The 15829-nt window shown below is 38.5% G+C and overlaps 1 protein-coding gene across 6 annotated transcripts in view; it reads left to right on the forward strand.

Annotated features, from left to right (window-relative positions):
* Sano (CABIT domain-containing protein serrano) overlaps positions 1 to 15829 on the forward strand; it is a 169553-nt gene that overhangs the window by 47368 nt on the left and 106356 nt on the right. The window lies entirely within an intron of this gene.

A 15829-nucleotide genomic window follows, 5' to 3' on the forward strand; every position in this document is an offset into this window, starting at 1 on the left:
ATTCGAAATTTCTCTCAGAAGTTAATTAACGTCATACTTATTGAAAAACGCATTACTTTCTAAAACTCGTGACTTTTGTTTCTTTATATACCGTTTTTACGGAGAGAATTATTTGCGAACGCACTTATAAACGAAATTCTGCGAATGAATATTATATTTATATAATAACTTACAAGAGCTATACGGAGATATAATAGAAAAGATGTAGAATTGATTAAATTCGTAAGAGAGCATTTTAATAAACGCGCGGAGAGAATATCTCAACTAATAGCACTAAGAAGTTCACATTACATAATCCGGCGTTACGTTAAAGCCGCTTGCAAGCAATTTCCGTTTTCTAAGGGTATGGAATATTAACTTTCTACCGCGAGAATGAGATGAGCGGGTAAAGTTTTGCGGTGATCTTTGCGGTAGTAAAAAGTCAAGCTCTCGCGCGCGTCCGCAAAAGCTGTGTTCGCCATGACTTACGTAATACCTAAGTAAGGTATTTTCGCTTTAAAACGTATATAAAACCCTCCGGATTAGCGATCCGGACGGCGAGTTACGTCTGTCGGACGCGTTTAGTATATATCGTTATTATTTAAAACCCAGCAATCTTTACATCGTCTATCTATCGATATACGGCATCCCGATAGTTGAGTAATCGTGGGAGTTACGACATTCATAAAACTCGTTCACGACTCGCTCGAGGTCTCTCTCTCTCGTGTTTATTTTGCTCATCGTCGCTATTATACGGTTTTTTTCGACGACCAGAGGAGAAAGAAGGAAGTATTAGGTGATCCTCCTAGCTCGCTGAATCTGGAACGAACGCATGTAGCTTTTATAATTCTCGAGAATCCGTTTCGTGGCAAGTAGCGAGGCGATTCGTCCGCATTAATTGCATCGATGTGCTGCATCATGATTTTTATACAATTTCAAATTTCGACAGAATTTCAGTATCTATTTGATTATTATCTTCCATTGTTTTATTCATAACGATACGCTCGATTTAATCGAACTGATTATAAAGTTATAAAATGCAAAACAGTATCGAAATTCGAGATTAATTAACATTTTTCAGATAAATTTTTAGCATAAATTTTTTATCCTATTAAAAGGTAATTGAACTAATCTTTTTTTACGTATAGACGATATTACGAGTTACACAGTTAGACAATAATTTTTAAAATCAGTTTAAAAAAAAATAATTTAAAATGATATTGATATAATTTGTATATTATTCAGTTGCACTAGTTTTGAAATTTTCATTAGCTATTAAGAATTTGCGGTATGAGAAAGGGTATAATAATAGATATGTAGAGAGCGGCGTTGGAAAAAATATAATACAAGAGAGACAAGAGAATCTTCATGCAACTTACTAAAGTGGAACAAATGAGTGGAGCAAAGTATCTTTTATGACTTGAGTTGAGCACAGCCTCTATCTTGATTCGTGATCTTAATGTGTCAGTGAGGTACGTATGCTTATTCACCGTACTAGATTCGCGCATTACCAGTGATGGAGCGGTTACACCATTGCTTTCGCTGTTATACATATAACTCTGCGAACTATTTTACAAATATAAATATTTGTCATATACGTGCATTTTTATATTTATTTGTAATTGTTACTTTAAAGCACATTCGTGTATTTTTTTATTTATAGCTTTTTCTTCTAATTTTAATTAACTTTGTATAAAAAATATAGATAAATATTTATATCCGGATAAAAATAGTTATCAGAAAATGTCAACCGTGTATTATATATATATATATATATGTTTTTTGTTTGTCGATACATATACAATATATTATACAATATATTACTATAAATATTTTATAATATAAGATATTAATATTCATAATTAGTGCTGCTAGTTAAATGTTTAGATTTTTACTTTTTATTTTTTAAATATTTAAATAGCAACACTATGATTATTAATAAGTATCTTATATTATAGAATATTTATAGTAATTGTATGTGTATCGGCAAGCATAAAAAGCATAAAAAGAAGATTATGATATCATCACTGTGAACAATGCAAACACACTTACATTGTCCGCACCAAGTTACTGTTTCTACTTAAACGGCGAGAGTCGAGAAGAGCAACTGTGTACTTAAACGTATCCGCATTTCTAGCGTGACCTGAAAAAGGGAAATTAAAAAGAGTAATCTAAGGGGATCGATAGACTTATGGACGTCATTTGTTTCATCGAGGATGAAAAAGACGAGATAGAAATGAGTAGGCGTTCGTGAGGTTGCAGTCTCTTTCTTTTCTCTCCGCGGTTCTCTCGCTTGCACACGCCCTTCCTATCCTTCTTCCTCTCTCTCTCTCTCTCCCTCTTTCTTTCTCTCTCGTACGTGCAGTGTCAAGTTCATCGTTCAACGTTCGTCCTACGTGTGCTAACGCACTCGGCTTCGCTTCCTCTTTGGCTATAATTATGCCTCTTGCGCAAAAGCTTATACGGCGATGTTCGTGTCTTCGTGCAACTGCGTGACCAACGATGATAAAGAGAGAAAGAGAGAGATCTTAGCGGTAGATCGACGGTTTCGAGGTCGCTTTTTCACGCACTCCTTTGGCTATATACCCTTCCTTTTCGGAAACATGTCTATTAATATCGCGAACAAAATGACGTATACATTATTGACGTATAGTTGTAAATAATAATATAATAATCCATCAATTTTTTTTCAAATAGACTGCAATATATAATTAATTAAATTCGCCTCTAAGAAAAAGATTACAATCTCTATACATCTATATTGGTATATGTGTGAATATATGAATATACATGTAAGAAGAGAGGGAAAGAATATTAAAAAAATATTTTTATGTGAAAATTGAAGAATGATTAGAAGTTTTAAAGTATTTATTCTTCTCATATATTGTACAGTCATTATATGTACGATACATTATATATGTATATTTACTGTAACGTATATTTTAATTCAATTAAGAGGTAGAACAGTAATTCAGTTCATACTTGAACATAGTTTGGTGATAATCAATATTATTAGTATATTCACAAAATACAAATATATCTACATATCTGTTACATATGTCACACATGCTATATCGATATGGAAGTTTTAAGACAAATTGTATATCAATACAACGCATACGTTATGTATGTAATAAATAAGTGTATATATTAGTATCCCGTGATACATATATACCTCTGTGTCGCAAGTACTTATATCGATGTCGAAAGAGGAAGAGGAAGTACTGACACTCTATTTGATAAAGTATTATCGATACGTGACGGGAAAGTTGATCTTTTGTTACATCGTATGCACGTGGGATTGCCATTCATTGCACGAAGCGCCGCTCGTTTGTCGAAGAAGTATCGCAGCTCAAATCAGATCGCGGCAACTTGCTTTTACCAACGATATGACTTTATTAATAAGATCTCGAATTTTAGAAATCTTAAATTACATATATAAGTATGTCTGAAAGCGTATCCAAATTTACAATTATATAGATTTAAATTAAAACAATTAATCGAGCAATATTAATATGAAAATATCTGTTTTAAATTAGTTTTCTTAAATTTGCATCTTTAATAGTTTCAGATAAATAATGAAACTGGAATTTCAAAAAGTCATTATTATGACAAATAAATTCAGTATTAGAGATATGATTAGACATATTTTTATCCTTTCTATTTTTAGGGTGTGTGAAGTTGGCGCTCCTATGTTATGCTATCATAGTTCTGTTAAGAGTTCTGAGTTATTTAGAACCATATAAGAAGAGTTCTTGATAATTTTTAGAAATAGTTCCGGTCATTACGATAACGAAAATCAATTTCAAAAAATAGGGATGCCAACTTCACATTTTTTTACACATCGAGTTCTAATAGTTTTTTTTTTTAGCAGAGTTTTAAGGTTCTTTTAAATAGTTATATAGTTCCTGATTATTTTTTGAAAGAGTTCTGCAATTTTTAGATAAAAAAACGTACCTTCAATATCGAAGATATGTTTTTTTATCTCATAAAAATTGCAAAACTCTTTCAAAAAATAATCAGGAACTATGTAACTATTAAACAATTTAAATTTACTCACCTCACGTTGCTCCTTATTTGTTGCCCGATGCTTCCACGGGCCTCCTCCTCGTAGAAGTTTCGAAACACTTGCGCACTCGCGTTACTTTTTTTCGTTCGCGACGCGCGGCGACGCCCGGGTTTTAGCTATCACAATATTCGACGCGTTTCGGTAAAACGCGAGACTCGCGAGAGCTTATTCGCGCGCGAATAAAACCGAAGTTCCATTTTCGCGTCGCCGCTTTTTCCAAGACCCACTTTTCACAGGGGCTTATCGAACGAAGATGATCAAGAGAGCGACTTGGCCGCGACGCACTCAAGTCGCCGAAGGATGCCGCGAGATTCACGATCGACGAGATCAATTTCACGTGTGCGATCGCGATTACGATGTCGGTACGTGCGACGCGATCGGATTTATACGATAATTAACCGCCGAAGACGCTAATTAATACACTCGTCCTTTCGCGAACCGGCAAGAAGCGCGCGACCGTTGATCACGAAGAATCGAAGAAGAGCACTGGAGGTGGAGCTAGACTGGCACTGCCAGGTTCGGAACGCGCAACGATACGTCGCGCCGAGTCGTAGTGGAGCTTCGGTTTTATTCGCGCGCGAATAAACACTCGCGAGTCTCGCGTTTTACCGAAACGCGTCGAAGATTGTGATAGCTAAAACCCGGGCGTCGCCGCGCGTCGCGAACGAGAAAAAGTAACGCGAGTGCAAGTGTTTCGAAACTTCTACGAGGAGGAGGCCCGTGGAGGCATCGGGCAACAAAGGAGCCAACCGTGAGGTGAGTAAATTTAAATTGTTTACTAGTTTTATAGTTTTATAGTTCCTGATTATTTTTTGAAAGAGTTTTGCAATTTTTAGAGAGATAAAAAAACATACTTTCAATATTGAAGATATTTTTAAAATATCAAGTTCTGGTGAAAGACGTTAGAGTTCTGAATCGTACTCGTTAAGACAAGAAAAAACGTGAAAACCGCATGGCTCTAACTATTATAGTTTCCGAGATATCGATTTTTTAAAATTAATCCACTTTTACGAAACATTTAAAAAATCACGAGTTCTGGTCGAAAATGCTGGAGTTTTGAATTATACACGATAAAACAAAAAAAAAGTGAAAACCGCATAGCTCTACCTGTTATAGTTTCCGAGGTATCGATTTTTTTAATTCATCGAAACATAGAAATTTTTCGACGTACCTATGTCAAGTCGACGTATGACAACTCTTAACAGAACTATGATAGCATAACATAGGGGTGCCAACTTCACACACCCCTACTTTTATACATTGAATTTTATCTCATAAGACATAAGATATCTCCTTTAAAGAATTGCGGAAGTTGTATCAGACAATATAACACACGTTATTGATACGTGACGAGAAAGTCAATTCGTTTATCCTCCCTCGTGACGACAAGCACGTGTGGGATCGGTATTTTTTGCGTGGCTCTTCAAAGAGAGAAACACTCAAGCAGGATGAGCCAGAACATCGGTATGCAAGCTGACTCAAATGCACCATCGTCGACGAAGAGTCACCGACTTTGTACCGTGGGTTCGTGACCGCCAGTCATAAGTCATGACGAAATAGAGTTTACACGAGACGATTTAAAGGACCGTCCCGAAGCTTCGCGTGGACTATTTTAGCAATTTTAGCTTGCTCGTACCTCAAACTCAAACACGCGAGTCCGCATTAACTTTCGCTGATTGCAGATTTCGATCATAGCTTTCAACTTTCCTGGCGGTTCTGCGAGCGATTTTCATTTCGCGAGTGTTCCACGCAAAAACTTCCTTCGCTCGACGGCACATACGATAGCATGGCTCGAGTTTGGCACTTGAGTTGTTCAATATGTAATTTCGTTACATTTACATTGTTCTACTTTTAAATCAGAATTGAAATCAGATCCAATTTGTAAATATAATAGTTTACTATAATGTGACAATCATATATTGTTACATTTTTTTCTAACAAGACGCACAAATTAATTTTTATATGCATAATAAAAGATTTCCATAAAAGGACAATTTTCTAAGTCGCGAATTACCTGGGCGATATTTCAATTTAGCATCGAGAAAGTAACAATAATGTGAACCGGTGCGTTTCTGTGTCGCGGTGACTTTTTTTTCTCATCGTTATGCTAAGCAGATCGACCGCCAACGGCGCGGCGGTGTGCATAATACGATGAAATTAGAATTCTCCAACCTCTTTAGTCGCGGTGCATGCGAGAAAGTCCGCCGCGGATAGAGAAATTGTGACGCGACGGGAATATGTCGATGAATGCAAATGTTGACCGACAAACTATGCTTGACTGCATTCTAGATGCACGTGCGCATCGGTGAATAATGCGTGGAAAGACGGACGATATATACCATAAACGGTTCGATTTAACATTTCCTTTCATTCACTTTCGCACATTAGTAAAATATAAATCACCGATGTTTTACATTATTAATATTTCTAATATATAATATAATACATTAACGAGAAATGTTTGACTGTAAAGTTACGTGCGATAAAAAAGCAAGAATCACAGTTGCACAAGTACAGCTGATTGCTATATAAGCATGGAGAATGAAAGGAATATGAGATATCGAAATATTATTTTAACATTTCAATGGATAATAAAGGGTATGTCACACGTGACATCTCTGACGTCTGACATCTACGAGATCGATAATTCAAAATCATAATTAAGCATGCGCGTTTCGACGCGTACAATGGCTTTTTAGTAGCCCCGACACATTACGACACTTATTGTCTCATTCTCTCGGCACATTTCTCCTTTGTTCTATCCGTTCTATCTACCTCTCCCCTCCGCGTTTATGTGTTTATTGTTTGTAATGTGCAACGGCCCAACCCTCGATTCTTTCTTATCGTATCCTTTCTTTCGTTTCCCTCCGGTCTTTCTCCGTTGTGTTTCCTCGCTCTTTTTCTATTCGTAGACAGCGGATATACATATATGCATATACATATATACTTGTATTGTGTGTGTACATGGTCACATTATAGGGTGCTGGGCGCGCCTTTTTGGCCGCACCCTACTGTCATCGTCACCACGTCGTCGTAAGGTTGTGATTAGCTGACAAAGGCTCGATTCCACGCTGTCGCCTAATTGAATGAGAGCCATTCGTGGCGGCCTGTTTTGTAGCTGAATTAATTCGAGGAACGACTTTATTCGTACACGCAGACTTCCACTTTTATCTCCCTCATCTTTTTTTCTTCCTTCCCGTAGTCGGCTTTCGGTGCTGCTCCGTGCGATCGATCATCCCTTGAAAAGAACGATCAATTTACATATAAGGTCCGCGAAGAATGCGAATCTCGAGTCGCGCGGACGGATCCTGCGCCTTTATTAATCCGGCTCGCATCCACGGACGAGATATATGATCGCGATAGTTTCGAGGTACAATTTCGTTCTACATTTTTGACGGCGCGTATCTTCGATCGAAAAAATGTGGTCGGAGAACAAAGGGATGTCTTGTTTTTGGCATGTCATTGACCGGTCAGACGATTTTGACGTGTCGGCTGATATTTCTGTCTTATCCACGACGGATTTCTATACACAACCAGTAGGAGTCCTCGAGACATGTTTTGTTGCGCGATTTACCGCAAAATACCTACATAACGACACGTTCAGTTATCGCGCTGCGAGGAAAGATAGCAAAATTGTCGAAAATTAATACTTTTGTTGAGAATAAAATTGCCGGGAAAACGCGTAACTTTTGCGAAATTACCAAGTCAAGTGTTTACTGTTCGTATCGCATGCACACCCGCCATTACAGTCGACAATGCACCGACAATTTTCTCGGTTCACGTATAGCACTCTCGACCTAGGTCGCAATTTCGGAATAGAAAGGTGTGAGGAAAAATTCTTAAATTACTGGCGAACACGATCAATTTTTACACCGTTGAGATGTACTACAGGATTGCAAAATATGAAATATATTTTTATAGTTTTATATTCTTTTATTTTCCAAAAATGAAAATTATATATAGAAACGTCAAATGTGTAGAACTGTGAATTCGTTTAAATCTTTGATTTCCGGGGTACATCCGGTGTACTCGTACACTAGTAATTGATAACGTCAATCAAAGAAAGAGACGGCAAAGTGATTCGTCGAAGTTATTAGTTACGAGCGCCGCTAAAGCGGGGAAACTCTTAATATGCGAGAATGAAGCGATTAAAAATGTTTATTGTAATTGGTGTACGGTGCGACTAAACGGCCCCTTCTTCGCGTTAGGCCAGGCGTACATTTTACAGCGGCGACTTTAATACGGCCGGCCGCCTCGGTCTTGGAACGCGCTTTCGTGATGTTCCGCGCGTTAAATCGGTAAGCCGCCCGGCCGATTACGAGTCGTTTATTGCATCGTCGCTCGATTAACGTATTTAATTTATCGGCCGGTTTACACGCCGTGCGCGCACGCGTATGCATATAGTTTAAACCTTTATTGCCGCGGAGATATGCTAATGCGAGAGGATTGTACACCGCGGACTCTCTAGAGACGAGCAAAACCCTTGGGTGCTTGGGTAGACCGAAAAATCAAAAGTACCTTCCTTATGCGGGATTTAAAACTACAAACATTTTTCTTCCCACGCAGCTCAAGTTACGTCTTTTACGCATTCTAATATCTTGCAATTTTATATTAGCCTTGCGCTCTTTCGTGCGGTTTACAAAATATTATTTGTAATTTTTAAGAATATATTATACATCTCTCTCTGTTATATTTATTTCGATATTGGCATACTGTTTTTTTTTAATTTCTAAACTTTTTAAATTTTGTGGCGTATATTTGAGCTTCAAAGTATCGAGTAAAATGAGTGGAAGAGAGATGTAATCTTTTTGAGAGCACTGATACATCTAAAGTCGACGCTGACAGGAATAACAGATTTTCTCTTTCGTCCCATTTGTTTCCTCGTTACGCTTTTATTCGAGACGTGGGCAATTATCTTTATAACGCCATAGTCGTGGTTCGTGGTCCGTCGACAGCGAATGACGAAAGGATGCCGTGCCAGGATGCAATTTGATAACATCTAAGGCGGAAGATTTAACTCGAGAAATTTCGCGCTGTTAACTTTCTTCAGAATTATTGCCACACACGTGCGCGTTAAATTAGCCCTATTTAAATGTGCGTGAGGGCGATATCACATGAGCAGATAAAACGGTACATGAATACAAATATTTCATATAGAGTGAATTCTTAACGTAATATGAGAATTCAGAGTGGTACATACACATGGACGTGTCATTATATACGATACTTTCTAACGTCTTTAAGATGAAAATATTTGAAAAAAGAAAGCGTGCTTATATATATATATATTATTATTTTTTTTGTCGAATATAACTAGATTCCACAATTTATCCTGCAATAAATTATTGAAACGTTTAATTTCTTTAGCATTGAAAGATATTATTCTGATGAGTTTATATCTAATTATATATTACAATATTTTCTATATATTATTTGTGAGATTTATTAAACTTAAATTTTCTTAATTCCACGAAAGAGATTCTCTATCTATAATTTTTATTAAAAATCTAATTTCTAAAGTCTCCGTATATACACAGTTGGAAAATTTGTGTTTTCTTGTTAGAAACGGTCCCCGTTAAAATTTTTGTGTTAAATATTTAACACATTCATGTGTTAAATTAACATATTGCTGTTGTGTTAATTGAACTCAAATGTTAAATTATTAAAATAACTGAAAATAAGTGTAAAAATAACACAATGTGTATTTACTTTTAATTTTACATAATAAATATGTTCGATATTATTAGTGACAAGATTTATCTGTTAAAATTTACAGAAAAAAATGTTAATTGTACTTTATAATATAAGTGGGGATGATAAAATGTAAAATTAACAATTTTTTTAGTTAATTTTTACATTAAAACTATGTTAATTTAACACAAAATTTATTTCAAGTTTACTTGAAGTTTGCATTTATTTTATGTTAAAATATTAACACAATATTCGTGTCATCATTTAACATATCCGTATTATGTTAAATTAACATAAAAATTTCTGTGGACCGTTTGGGACATGTGATATTTGTTAAATTTAACACAAATTTTTCAACTGTGTAATTTGGCTCACTTTTCAATTATCCAACTGCAATATTTGCGAGAGAAACACAAAAAAGAAAATAAATAAAATTGACACAATCGTATAAAAGCAACAATGCGTTTACGATAAATTAAATAGTAGAAAACGTTATTTATCAACTTGAAATACATTTACGAGATGTTTTTCAGCAGTTCTGTTTGTCAGTAGTATTTGTTAAATGCTGGTTTAGATGCAGGAGCGTTTGAAACAAGTTCTTCTGGACAGTGCATTCCATCGGTAAATACGACTACTTTTTCGTGGCGAGTCGCCAGCGGAAAGTTAATTTTGTTTATTGGGCTAGCAGGGAGAAACAACCCCCTCTTAACCCACTTTGCGATCGGAGATCGATTCTTTGCGCTTCAGCAAAATTTTATTTTGGGCGCATATCGACAATTATTTATCGTTACCAGGAAAACGCAGATTCTTTAGAAAAATGATTGTTGCTAGACCAACATAGGATCGCGCTTGCGTGTTAACATTTATTTTAAATAAGATACATCTTGAGAACTAATAAAGATTATTTTCTTTCTAAAAAATTTTTTTTCCAATATTAAAATTATTATTATTAAAATAACTCTGAGAGAAAAATCTGATGACGCGCGTACATAGGTATTATACATAGACTTACTAAGTTATTCATGCATGCTTAAATTTGGTCGAATTATTTATCGATGTCTTACATAATAACTTAATAATAACTTGCAAACGTCTAATAATGATTAAACTACTTGCGAGCAATATTCATTATTTATGAAGGCGGCCACCCATCTCAGCGCTCGCAGCTCATCGCTTATCGGCGATGCGCCGTCTAATAAGAAGAGAGCGACGAAGAGGGAGGAGGGTTGTACTGGTCAGGCTGGTGGCAATACCAGCGTGGCAATTACCAGCAAGTGTCGAGTCGCGTTATCGGTGGATACGTACCGGTCGGACTTGGCCGACTCGTAAACAGCGGGACGATGGTCCGCGGATAGTCGCCCGATTTCGCGGAGCGATAAGGGTCCTTTAAAGGCGCGAGAGGGGCGAGCGGCCAAGAGGGAAAGGGCGAGGCGCAATCTTTAGTGCCGCTGTAGAAAACGTCATAACTCGTATCCGAGCGCGGGCGCGAAGTTACGACTACGCGGCTCGGCAAGGATAACGCGGGAATATATCCGCGACGATAATTGCGAGTTCGTTGCCTGGCCTGCCTGCCTGCCAGCCTGCCTGCCTGCCTGCTTGCCTGCCTGCCTGCCTGCCTGCCTGCCTGCCTGCCTGCTTACCTGCTTGCCTTGCTCTCGCACTCGGTCGTAGACGAAAGCGCGAGTGCATTCGTATACCCTCTTTCCCGCCTCGCGTGCGTATTTTTTTCCCTTTCTCTTTTTATCCCTCGCGCTCGCCCGTTGGTCGATTCGTCTCTCCAAAGGTTACGCTCTTGCGAGACAGCTTGGGCAACGACGAAGGGGGATTGTGTACCCGACCGATTCGCGGATTCGGGAAGCGGATGTGCGCGAAATCTAAATTTTACAAGAAACGTAGGATTTTATTTTCGCGAACGTGAGGCGATACACGAGTTGAATGATATTTCGCTAAAATTTTGCTGACGGAAACTCTGCGGGAATCGTTCGTGGATCTTGATAAAGTCGTCTCTCTCGATGCGACGTCGATTTGATGACACAAAGATATATTTGCGCGGGGAATAATGTCAGTTGCATCCCGAGGGAAACCTTTGGCTGACAATGAGATAGATTTGGACTTTCGCTCTTTTGTCTGCTCCTCAGATGTAGGATAATTTTTCGTAATCATGATAGGTTGGATGTACCGAGAGAAGAGGAATCTCGCGCTCGCAGCTGCATCAAGCTACGTTGTTTATTGCTTCAAGGTTGCAGCAAAGAATTGACGTGGCGAGTATAGGCCTTTCAGCGATTTTGCAACGAAATCCGCAACTATATAGATAGTTGGGCAACGCTCGTCTCGTGTTGTCTCTTCCTCCGGACTTTATAAAGCCGCGGTAATGATAGTGGTAATGAGACGACGTTTCGCTAATTTTGATGAACGAGCACACTCGCGAAAAAGCGACGCGTAAAAATTGCCACGAGAAATCATAATTAACGACGTTTCGTAGAAATCGTTTTGTTCAGGCGTTAATTGTAACGCTAATACGAGGTCATCCATTCGAAAACTCTCTAACTTCTTTAACTTTCTTCTCCTTTTTCCCTCGGCCTCTTCCGCTCCCCTTTCCCATTCCTGTCGATTGTCAGCGGCGCGATTATTATTGAAAAGCCTAGCCGTGGATTATTTCCCCCGCAATAATGCTTCACGGCCAATTAAAATGCGCTGTTGGATACTGATATACTGCAAATTAACCGACCTCGCGCGTTGCCGCTTAATCAGCATATTTATTGCTGCCACGCAATGAGAATCGTACGCGGGCGCAGATGCGATACGACGCAACCTCAATATTGCAAGTAGTATCCCAACCTCATTCGAGATGCCTTTAATCCTCTCTCGAAGAAAGGGAGGTGAAGGGAGGCAGGATGACTCGGATACCGGGTCGTATAATGGGAAATCACCGGTGGCGAGTATACTCGGTTATAAGTCATGTTGCTCCACTCTCCTGTTCCTATAAACGCTCGCGTAATATACAGCGCGCGCCTACGGAATTTAAACTTCCTCGCTTCTTCATCACGCTCGCGACTTTCCGACGCCCGCCGGGATCGATCTTTTTTCTTCCCCATATATCCCTAATTTATAATACTCGGGCGGGTGCATTTGATATATAATGGTATAAAATGCACCCGAGCATTATAAATATATTATGTTAAGAAAAAATCGGTTTATTCGATTAAAATATATATGTATATATTTTTTTTTAACACAAATGTCGGCACGCACATGAATAGTTTGCCAGTTGTTCATTAGGAAAAGAGAAATCATATATTATTATGATATACATATGTATATGATCCGTTCTTTTAAACTGTATCGTATTTTCTTTTGTTAGAATGCATTAATTGTATGCAAGCTAGAGATCTGACGATTCGATATTTATCGCGATTATTTTCTTATTTTTTAACGCCCAAGGTTAATTGTGATTAGCGTTAATTTACGACACATATAACGCACCTCGTAATTGGTAGTCGCATAAATTGTTTCGCGCGATAAAGATTTTCGCGAGGAAAACTGTAGATATAAGATCGCCGCGTGTAAGAGGGCATTAGCACCTCGTTGAGGGAATTCACAATCTTTTTTACCTACTCCCTTATTTTTAAGGGCTGATACTAATTGCGAGCGGCGTTAATTTACAACGTAGGTGTCACGGTTCGTGAGATGTATATTCCAATAAATCGTTGTACAATGCGGAGCGGAGTGCGGCCACGCCGGTGTGTCTAGTCCAGCTCGATTTTTTTTATCGTCGCGGTATAGCCCGCGATATTAATTGTGAGCCTTGTTGATTTATATAAGCATCCATAAGCCCCGGCGCGGAATGAAATACGCGGCGGATAAGCGTATGCAAGATCGCGGTACGGGATGAGAAGACAAAGACTGAGAGCAAAACGTTCGTGCTCGACAACATGGTAATCATATTTCGAATTTACAGGTGTATCGGAAGGGAAATCGATTCATCACACTTACGTTTATAACGTATCGTTCAACAGTTGTAAATCGGGAATTTGTAAAATGTATTATACATCGATGGCGTTATGCAAAAATGAGTTGAGTAATACTTTTAAACAACTTATATAGATTTAAAATATGTAGAGTTTTATGTTATTGAATTAATTACGTATATATGTACAGAAACGTGCGATTTTTTTTTACAAATTGCTTCATTTACAGGTGTATAAATAAAACATTATTTATATGGACTTTGGTAAAAGTTAGATTGTTATAACATCGGATTTACAGAATAAAATTAGAACATATGGAAAAAATCATGCTTGCACAAAAGCCGCGAGACGCGAGAGATATTTTTAGATTTTTATTTCCATTATCAGATATGATTTTGAAGGGGAGGTCTGAAATCAAACGCGAGAAATGCGCATTTAAAGACTCGGACAAATTGCGACCTGGCCGCGTGTCCGCCTGCTTATATTAATACGCGAACACGTTCGTAGCCTCGTGCGGAGGGCTCTCTTCTTTATACGTGAGATTAGATACATACTTGTATCTTGTATACATACAACTGTGTCGAGTACTCTGTACAGTTAAGTATAACTACGTATTCGTAATAGGCTACTGCATATGTTCAGGCTTGGCTTCGAGTGATATACGTATACAGGGTGTCTCTGAGCCAATTAGGTTTCCAGCTACAAATGTCGTAATATCTATAATTGGGTTCATATCAAAGAAGTATTAATTTAATTTTTTTAACATGTATATATATTCCTAAGAAATCTATAAAAATTGTCTTAGGGAATATTTTTCGAAATGGCAAATAAATTCGATATGTAAATAAGATAGGCCATCGAGGGGGGATTGTTGATAAAGCTGGAGCTTATCTGAAATCATCTTGTATATCTTGCACTCTACGTATCAGTGATTCTCAGTCGGGCGCTTCGACCATCGCGTTTATCGCAGCCCACGCCATTTTTTGCCGAGACAAGTAGATAGTACAAACGATTTTATACGCCGCTACTTACAGCGCTATCGTCCTCGCCGCAAAAATCCTATACGATCCGAGCCAGGAATGTGTTAGCGGGGACGGATATTGAGAAACTCTGAGGGGGATTGTGGAAGGGTCCGCCGGCGGGTCCCGATACCAGATTATCCGAGTAGAAAATGTAATGGAACGAGTAAAGTTTGCGTTCACGCATCGTTGGTCCCGCGTCCGAGGGCGAGGGAGGCACCGTAAAAACCGTCGACGCGGTGCAACACCGACTTAGGCGATTAGGTAACCGAAACCGTATCGAGACGTGTGCGCGCGGAACTATGCACGCGTGCGCTACCATGGCTGGGTGTACCTTTGTGCACTATGGATAATGTGCCGATAACAACACTCTCGATCCAGATTCCACGAGGCAGCCTAGTTTCCGAGAGAGAGTCGTGCGAAATAATCGCATTCGTATCAGCTTTTCCCTCTGTGCGTATAGTATATTCGACCATTTTTTTCCATTCTCGTCCGCGAAAACGTACTTGCGCCTCTTTCCATGTCCTATATTTTGAAATAACATTAGCATTCGCATATAAACAGCCTACCAAAGGTTCTTCGAGTTCTAGAGTTTCTTCTTGAAAGTTTTCAACGAGTTTCGCACACGATGTACATATTTCTCTTAATTAAGGCCGGTGTGACTGTTACACGACTTCGTGTGAGACGATCGTTTGAACGTCAAACATGATTTTGAAAACGTCACGGCTTAAAATTATTAAGTCGCGTGAACGGACATGACAGCTTAACGATCTCTCCTAGGGCACAAACGAAGCAGAAGCGTTAGTTCCGACGATTGATCGTCGTGACCAACGAAACCGTCGTTGGATAAATTAAGGCATAACAGGTAAACGGCTCGTTAACGATATCTCGATGACCATGTTGCGTTATCGTCGGTTGGCTCGCCACTAAATTAAGAATCATATGGCGATCTCGATGCTTAATCTAAGCGCGGGTCCGCAAGGTTACCCGATGGCGTCATATTTACACACGCCGATCTAACTCAATCCGGAAGAAAAGCTGCCAGGAGGCCTGTTCACAATCAATCTTTGTCAAAAGCGTCTTAGTAATATGTGGACGATAAT

Source organism: Prenolepis imparis, unplaced genomic scaffold (assembly GCF_030444845.1).
Source record: "Prenolepis imparis isolate NDT839.2.m4 unplaced genomic scaffold, iyPreImpa1.0 SCAF_8, whole genome shotgun sequence".
NCBI lineage: Eukaryota > Metazoa > Arthropoda > Insecta > Hymenoptera > Formicidae > Prenolepis > Prenolepis imparis.